At 41.8% G+C, this 8,730-nt stretch overlaps 1 pseudogene; it reads left to right on the top strand.

Moving 5' to 3' along the window:
• Positions 1 to 3,260: 3,260 nt before the first annotated feature.
• Positions 3,261 to 8,472, top strand: LOC137209218 (interferon-inducible protein AIM2-like; annotated as a pseudogene).
• Positions 8,473 to 8,730: the final 258 nt, after the last annotated feature.

Here is an 8,730-nt window from a genome sequence, read left to right as displayed (position 1 = left end):
TTATGCAGTAAAAGTTAACTTATGTGCCCCCCATCTTTTGTGCTAATATTATGATTATTATTATTGCATATTTTACCTCTACATGTTATAATCACATACAGTGTCATCATTATTATCATCATCACTGTCACTGTCCTCATCACTGTTGTGGTATTAAACTGTCAGTACTCTTCATATTTACCCATGTATTTGCCTTTTAAAGTGTTCTTCATTATTTCAGTAAGTTCTTCTTTCTGTGTGACATTTCTTGCTTCTAGCCTGAAAAATTTCCATTGTTATTTCTTACAGTAGATTTCTGGTCAATATATTCTCCTGGATTTGGTCTGACAACATCTATGTCAGAGGCAGAACGTTTTTGTGTATCATTATATTCCTGTACCTATATCTCTGAAGGTATTTACCTACTGCTACAATATGCTGAAGCAGCTGCAGGTGTGTGTGATCCCAGCGCAAGTTTTGACTCAAGATAATTTTCTTGTATTCCCGAGAGGAAATATTTACAATTTCTCAGCTACCTATGTTTATCTCTTCTGGGTTAATATGTATTTATTTACTTTTAACCCATTGATAAGAAATGCAAATGGAAAAAAGGAGCAAAGCTAATGAAAGAGAGAAGTCAAGTTGAAGTGATTCCTGATGTTTCTGCAGCTCCCAGAAATGATGTCATGAACATGCCCCACTGGAAGTCTCTCATATTAGTTGTGATGAGCAAGTGGAGGGGCCTCAGTCCTTGTAAGAGCATCCTTCAGTCACTGTCCTTGTCATGTCCCACATTGGAGCCCTCTGTTCTTTATCGCACAGCATGCAAGTAAAGAGAACAAGGCTATAATATGAAAGGTATGTCTGGGTAACAAAAAGAGAAATTTCTTCAGATTCATCAGATTAAACACCTACTGAGCTCCTAATCTCTGCCAGGCTCTGGGCATCTTAACACATTGTTACAGGGTGGATTCTATAAGAAGAAAACTCTGGAATAGACAGTTGTTTTCAGGCGGTATATGTGAGAGTGTTCTCAGGATTAATACCTGCAAGGGAATGACATAGAAGAAGAGGCAAAATTTCATCTCCAATGCATTGCAGCAAATACCCCAGCAAATCCCACAGGGAGCTCAGGAGATGGGAATACCTTTCAGAGTTGTCATAATTTGGATACAGGAAGGAAGACCTTTATGCACCTGCACTAAGATGAGGTAGCTCTCTTCAGGCAAGAGTGATACCTGGAGAGAGTCTTGGCTTCTGTAAGAATGATTACCTTTCCTAAAGAGGAGCAGCAGACAACATATGGGAGACTCACCACAGAATTCACCACAAGCATGCAATGTCATTCCCTGTGAGGCAGGTATCATATCATTTTACAGATGCATGAACTCTGGAAACTGATTATACATACTCTCTTCCTTTTGTCTAGAACAACCACTTTCTCTGGACAGGGAGACTAGATTCAGGTGTAAGTGGTGCCTTCCAGTCATCAGTAATGGAAATATACATTGTCCAGCTATAGGTAAGTGGTACAAACAGAAGAAATCTTGGAGTGACCTAAGTGAAGCTGACACTTTCCTGAATTGGTTCAAATAGAGTCTGTTTCATGGTCCATCAGTGTCCTCTAATGGATAGACATTTCCTGCACTCCAGGTCCTACTGGAGATTCCACTCAGGAGGTCCTACACTTGGCCTTATATGCCTCTGTTTTTCTCTATTCCCCTTTGAGTTTGGACAGCAACTTGCTTTTCAAAAGTAGCATTTGCCTCTAAAACAACACCCCGATCTCCTATCTCTGTCAATTTGGAAAAGCACAAAGAAAATAATTACCTATAATCTTATCACCTAGAGAAAACCATATTTGATATTGGTAAATATCTCTCTAGTGTGATTGTGTGTGTGACTTAATGTTTATTTATCTAATAAGAAACACATTGTATATTTTGTTTGGAGCCTTTACCCTTTTTGAATCAATTTATCATACTATTCCTCTAAAGCAGTTTTAATATTTATATAGTATTATCTCGTCTGACTATCACATATTTAATTTAATCAAATCCCTGTTTTTTTATATTTAAATTATTTCAATTTTTTAGAATTACAGATAACAAGATATAATTCTTTTATATAAACCTTAGCGGTAGTTCATTATTTCTAAGGGTAAATTCATAAAAGTAGAGTTGATTCTTCTTTTAAATTCTCTCTTTAACTCATTTGTAGGATCTCAGATCTAGGTCATTCCCTTTACTCACATCTAACTTAATCTGTCATTTTATCAAGCACAGGAGCATCTCTAAAAATTTGGGAAGGTTTGTACAGATAATTGAACTTCCTTGCTTTTTTTTTTTTAACCAAGAATTTCATTTTTATTTTGATCTCATTTCCTGGAAAAGGCGCATAATTTGGGAAGACTAGTTAGGCAAGGGAGTGAACAATTCATTGCAGCTAGTCTGTTTCTAAAGTCTCCTCTGAAGCTCAGGTTTTGAAACCTTTGCAATTATGAACTGGAAACCCATGTGTTACATAATGCATTTCTGGAAAGATGCCCATGACACATATGTGCTCTACAAAGCTCTAATACTAACATTAATCTAATGAATGGTATGTTACAAAAGTGATTTGTGTACATCCTAATGGAAAGCATATTTTCTGAGCAAAGCTTGTGGACTGAAATGGCCAAAAAGAATCCATCCCCTAAACAGAGCTTCCAGCTATCACATCAACCAATAAGATAAGTTGGTGCACCTTCACAGAATGCTGAATGATCGCGCTGCTTTCTGTTGTCCAGGGGAAAGCATTTTCTAAATCTTGTGCAGGTGTCTGAGAGAGACTACCTAAAAGGAAAGAAACTGAATTCTCCTTTTTGAGCCTCTGGATGACTCTTTTCATATAGAAGCTTGTTTTTTTTTTAATATCAGTTCAGTTTTCAAATGCAGCAAACTCCAAACCCCTTTTTATCCCAGGGGGTTAATTGAGTTAAACTTGATCCATCACATTGTGACTGCCCTCATATTTTACTCCAAAAGGCATAGCATCTTTTATTTATAGCGATCTTCATATTCATTTATCAACTGAGGCACGCATTTCAGGGTGAGCTTGCATTGATCTCTAATCTTTTTTTCTCTCTCTCTTTGTAACGTATACTTTTTGGGTCTTAAGAAACAGCTCTGATAGAAGTCTGTTTTTTTGTTGTTTTTTTTTTTAAGGAAAAGCAAGAGTTTGAGATTGCTGATTTGTTTTTAACCTCCTGATGAACTCCCTTACTTTTATACCAGAGTAAAATGAATATTCAGGACAGTATTGGGTGGAGGAATGTGGACATCTTGTGTCCTAATGGAGTCAATAGAAGGACCAGCTTCACCCCTTTGCCTTGTAAGCAATGTCTCAGAGATCTGATGGGCTCTTCACATACAGTAGAAAAGCAAGGATGCAGTTCAGGGAGTCTGCCTCCAAAGCTGGTAATATGGCCTCATCTGAAAGTAGGACATGAATTCTTGCCTATGCACTCTCTTGTCTATCTAGATAATTCTAGACCTCATATCTCTTCCTAACCCCTCTATATCTCTTCTTTGACTCCATCTACCTTGGCTGGCTTTCAGAGGTTTAATATCATGAATGAAGTGATGTTTCCTCAATAGTACCTTCTTTACTCAAGCTGAAGTCTTTCTTCTGTTGCCTTCAGCGTGAGTGGAAAAAGACAGTGGCCCAGCAGGAATCCATCAGGCAAGAGTATTGCAGAAAAGCCTGTGACAGTCATGGTGCTGAAAGAAATGAAGCCATTTGAATTTGAGACCCAAGAAGGAAAACAATAGATGTTTCACACTGCAGTGGCTATGGAGAGTGCGCTCTTTTATGTAAAAGTTTTCAATAAATAGCTGAAGGATAAATTCACTCCAAAAAAATTATGATATCAAAATATTATTGGCATAGTTGTTTCCTGGAAGCAAATAGTGCCTCCATTGTGTGTGATGTTGAATCTGACCAACAGATCAGTGTCCCACAGCACATTATCAGAAAACCTGGTGAAACCCCCAAAGATCGTAAGCTTCAAATTCAGCCGCATAAAACAATTGTGAATAGGCTGTTTGTCGTCCAGAAGGTAATTATATATAATTTTATGTTGATTAATAGGAATTGTTTATTCTCCTCTATAAGCTTGGAGAGACTTTAGAAATTATTCATTTCAAAATATTTTTATAGGGCTTCCCTGGTGGCACAGTGGTTGGGAGTCCACCTGCCGATGCAGGGGACGCGGGTTTGTGCCCCGGTCCGGGAAGATCTCACATGCCGCGGAGCGGCTGGGCCCGTGAGCCATGGCCGCTGAGCCTGCGCGTCCAGAGCCTGCATGTCCGGAGCCTATGCTCCGCAAGGGGAGAGGCCACAGCAGTGAGAGGCCCGCGTACCGCAAAAAATATATATATATACATTTTTATAGAGTGGACTTTCAAGATGGCGGAGGAGTAAGACGTGGAGATCACCTTCCTCCCCACAAATACATCAAAAATACATGTACATGTGGAACAACTCCTACAGAACACCTACTGAATGCTGGCAGAAGACCTCAGACCTCCCAAAAGACAAGAAAATCCCCACATACCTGGGTAGGGCAAAAGAAAAAACAGAGACAAAAGAATAGGGATGGGACCCACACCTCTGAGAGGGAGATGTGAAGGAGGAAAAGTTTCCACACACTAGGAAGCCCTTTCACTGGCGGATACGGGGGGTGGGTTCCGGGGGAGAAGCTTCAGAGCCACCGAGGAGAACACAGCAACAGGGGTGCAAAGGGCAAAGTGGAGAGATTCCCACACAGAGGATCGGTGCTGACCAGCACTCACCAGCCTGAGAAGCTTGTCTGCTCACCCGCCAGGGAGGCTGGGGGCTGGGAGCTGAGGCTTGGACTTCGGAGGTCAGACCCCAGGGAGAGGACTGGGGTTGGCTGCGTGAACACAGCCTGAAGGGGGCTACTGTGCCACAGCTATCAGGGAGGGAGTCCGGGAAAAAGTCTGGAGCTGCCTAAGAGGCAAGAGACCATTGTTTTGTGGTGTGTGAGGTGAGAGGATTCCTTCCCTGTCTTCCCACAGAAGGCAGAGCACCACCTAAACAAGCTTCAGAGATGGGCGTGAGCTGCAACTGTCAGCACAGACAGCAGAGACGGGCATGAAACGCTAATGCTGCTGCTGCAGTCACCAAGAATCCTGTGTGCAAGCACAGGTCACTGTCCACACACACACACACACACACACACACACACACACACACACACACACACACCCCCCAGGAGCCTGTGCAGCCTGCCACTGCCAGGGTCCCATGATCCAGGGACAACTTCCCAGGGAGAAAACACAGTGTGCCTCAGGCTGTTGCAGCGTCACACTGGCCTGTGCCACTGCAGGCTCACCCCTCATTCCAATTATAACTACTCCCCCGTGCATGAGTGAGCCAGAGCCCCCTAATCAGCTGCTGCTTTAACCCCATCCTGTCTGGGTGGGAACAGAGCCTGAGGGCAGCCTACGTGCAGAGGTGGGGCCCAAACCAAAGCTGAACCCCAGGAGCTGTGCGAACAAAGAAGAGAAAGGGAAATCTCTCTGGGCAGCCTCAGGAGCAGCAGCTTAAATCCCCAAAATCAACTTGAGGTACCCTTAATCTGTGGAATACCTGAATAGACAACGAACCAACCCAAAATTGAGGTGGTGGATTTTTGGGAGCAACTGTAGACTTGGGGTTTGCTGTCTGCGACTGACTTGTTTCTGATTTTTATGTTTATCTTAGTATAGTTTTTAGCACTTGTTATCATTGGTGGATTTGTTTATTGGTTTGGTTGCTCTCTTCTTTTTTTATTACATTTATATTTTTTATTTTAATAATTTTCTTTTACTACATTTTCTTTTCTTTTATTTTTTAATTTACTTTTCTTAAATTATTATTTTTTCTTTCTTTTTTTCTCCCTTTTCTTCTGAGCCATGTGGCTGACAGGGTCTTGCTGCTCTGGCCTGGTGTCAGGCCTGAGCCTCTGAGGTGGGAGAGACGAGTTCAGGACATTGGACCACCAGAGACCTCCTGGCCACACGTAATATCAATTGGCAAGAGCTCTCCCAGGGATCACCGCCTCAACCCAAGACCCAGCTCCACCCAATGGCCAGCAAGCTCCAGTGGTGGACGCCCCATGCCAAACAACTAGCAAGATAGGAACACAAACCCACCCATTAGCAGAGAGGCTGCCTAAAATTATAATAAGGTCATAGACACCCCAAAACACACCAGTGGACGTGGTCCTGCCCACCAGAAAGACAAGATCCAGCCTCATCTACCAGAACACAGTCACCAATTCCCTCCACCAGGAAGCCTACACAAGTCACCGAAACAAACTTACACAATGGGGGCAGACACGAAAAACAACGGGAACTATGAACCTGCAGCCTGAAAAAAGGAGACCCCAAACACAGTAAGTTAAGCAAAATGAGAAGACAGAGAAATATGCAGCAGATGAAGGAGCGAGGTAAACACCCACCAGACCAAACAAATGAAGAGGAAATAGGCAGTCTACCTGAAAAAGAATTCAGAGTAATGATAGTAAAGATGATCCAAAATCTTGGAAATAGAATGGAGAAAATACAAGAAACATTTAAAAAGAACCTAGAAGAACTAAAGAGCAAACAAACAATGATGAACAGCACAATAAATGAAATTTAAAATTCTTGGGGCTCCTTTAAGATGGTGGAGAAGTAAGATGTGGAGATCACCTTCCTCCCCACTGATACACCACAACTACATCTACATGTGGAACAACTCCTCCAGAACACCTACTGAATGATGGCAGAAGACCTCAGACCTCCCAAAAGACAAGAAACTCCCCACGTACCTGGGTAGGGCAAAGGAGAAAAGGAAAAACAGAGAAAAAAGAATAGGGACAGGACCTGCACCTCTGGGAGGGAGCTGTGAAGGAGGAAAAGTTTCCACAAACTAGGAAGCCCCTTCGTGGGCAGAGACTGCGGGCGGTGGAGGGGGAAGGCTTCGGAGCCGCGGAGGAGAGCACAGCAACAGGGGTGCGGAGGGCAAAGTGGGAGAGATTCCCACACAGAGGATCGGTGCCGACCAGCACTCACCAGCCTGAGAGGTCTGTAATCTTTGATGTTACTACTGAAATTGTTTTGCAGTGCCATGAACCACACACCCATACAAGATGGTGAATTTCTTTGATAAATGTTATGTGTGTTCTGACTGCTCCACTGATGGACCATTCCCCCATCTCTCTCCTCGTTGGGCCTCCCTATTCCCTGAGACAAAACAATATTGAAATTAGGCCAATTAATAACCCTACAGAGGCCTCTAAATGTTCAAGTGAAAGGAAGAGTCACATACCCCTCATGTTAAATCAAAAACTAGACATTATTAAGCTTAGTGAGGAAGGCAAAAAAAAAAAAGAAGACAAAAGCTAGGCCTCTTGCACCAAATAGACAAGTTGTGAATGCACAAGAAAAGTTTTTAAAGGAAATTAAAAATGTTATCCCAGTGAACACATGAATGATAAGAAAGCAAAATAGCCTTATTGTTGATATGGAAAAAGTTTTAGTGGTCTGGATAGAAGGTCAAACCAGCCACAACATTCCCAGGGTAAGGTCCTAACACTCTTCAATTCTATGAAGGCTGAGAGATACATGATGGTCAGCTGTTTTTAGCAAAATGTACTTTTTGATTAAGGTATATACATTAATGCTCTTGCACACTTAATAGGCTACAGTATAGTGTAAACATAACTTTTATATGCACTGGGAAAGCAAAAAAGTTGTGTGTCATTTTATTGCAATATTCACTTTATCACAGTGGTCTGGAAGTGAACCCATAATATCTCCAAGGTATGCCTGCACTGGAATGCAAACAGATCAAATACAAAGGCTGACATATCAGGCACTCAGAAATGCACATGCTCTTCGATCTTGCCAGTGCTCAGGCTCTCAATGATATATCCCAATCCTTCCTTCACAGCATGGAGCCAGGAATAACTTGCCCCTTCCTTCCACCTTTTCTCCCAGTAAGAACTTTCCCTTCAACACTTGGCATTGAGTACACCTGCTCCTTCCTCTCTCTTGTTCTCCAACAACTCCTGCCTGTCCACATGCACTCACGCTGGGTGTGAGTGCATATCTCATTCCAGGGTCCCAACCAAGAATTGGGAGTGTTGACTCAAAAGACAGGAATTCACTAAAGAAGATAGGTGAGAGTGGGAGGAGAGCCCCTCAGATGGGAAGAGAAAAAGGGATGCAGCCCATAGCAAGTTGACACAGTGTGAGTGAAGGGGGAAATGTATAATCAGGGTCATCTCATTGTTTATCTTTACCTCTTTCTTCTTCAAGGTCATCAAGGCCAGGAAAAGCAAGGAACAACCATTCAATCCTGAATCATATATGGAAACCTGGCTCGAGCTGTTCTTCTAAAAACCTGCATGTCATTAATATTGATGTTTATGGAGCTAAGATCTACGTACAGAAAAAATATATATATATTTTAAGTATATATATATATATAAATATATATATATGTTTGAAATACAGCAATATATATACTAGCTATTAATTCTTAGGAATGGGGTGTTAGGGGTGCTTTTCACCTTCTTTTTTATACTTTACTATCTCAATGCCATATTTTGCATCTATAACTTTTATAATTTGGAAAAAATAATAAGCATCATGTTTTTTCCTATAGGCTTGCCTCCTTAGCAGTCTAATTCATTGGTTTGTTGCTTAAAAGCAAATA

The sequence above is a fragment of the Pseudorca crassidens genome, chromosome 2 (assembly GCF_039906515.1).
Source record: "Pseudorca crassidens isolate mPseCra1 chromosome 2, mPseCra1.hap1, whole genome shotgun sequence".
NCBI lineage: Eukaryota > Metazoa > Chordata > Mammalia > Artiodactyla > Delphinidae > Pseudorca > Pseudorca crassidens.
This window is presented reverse-complemented; position numbering and strand designations above follow the sequence as displayed.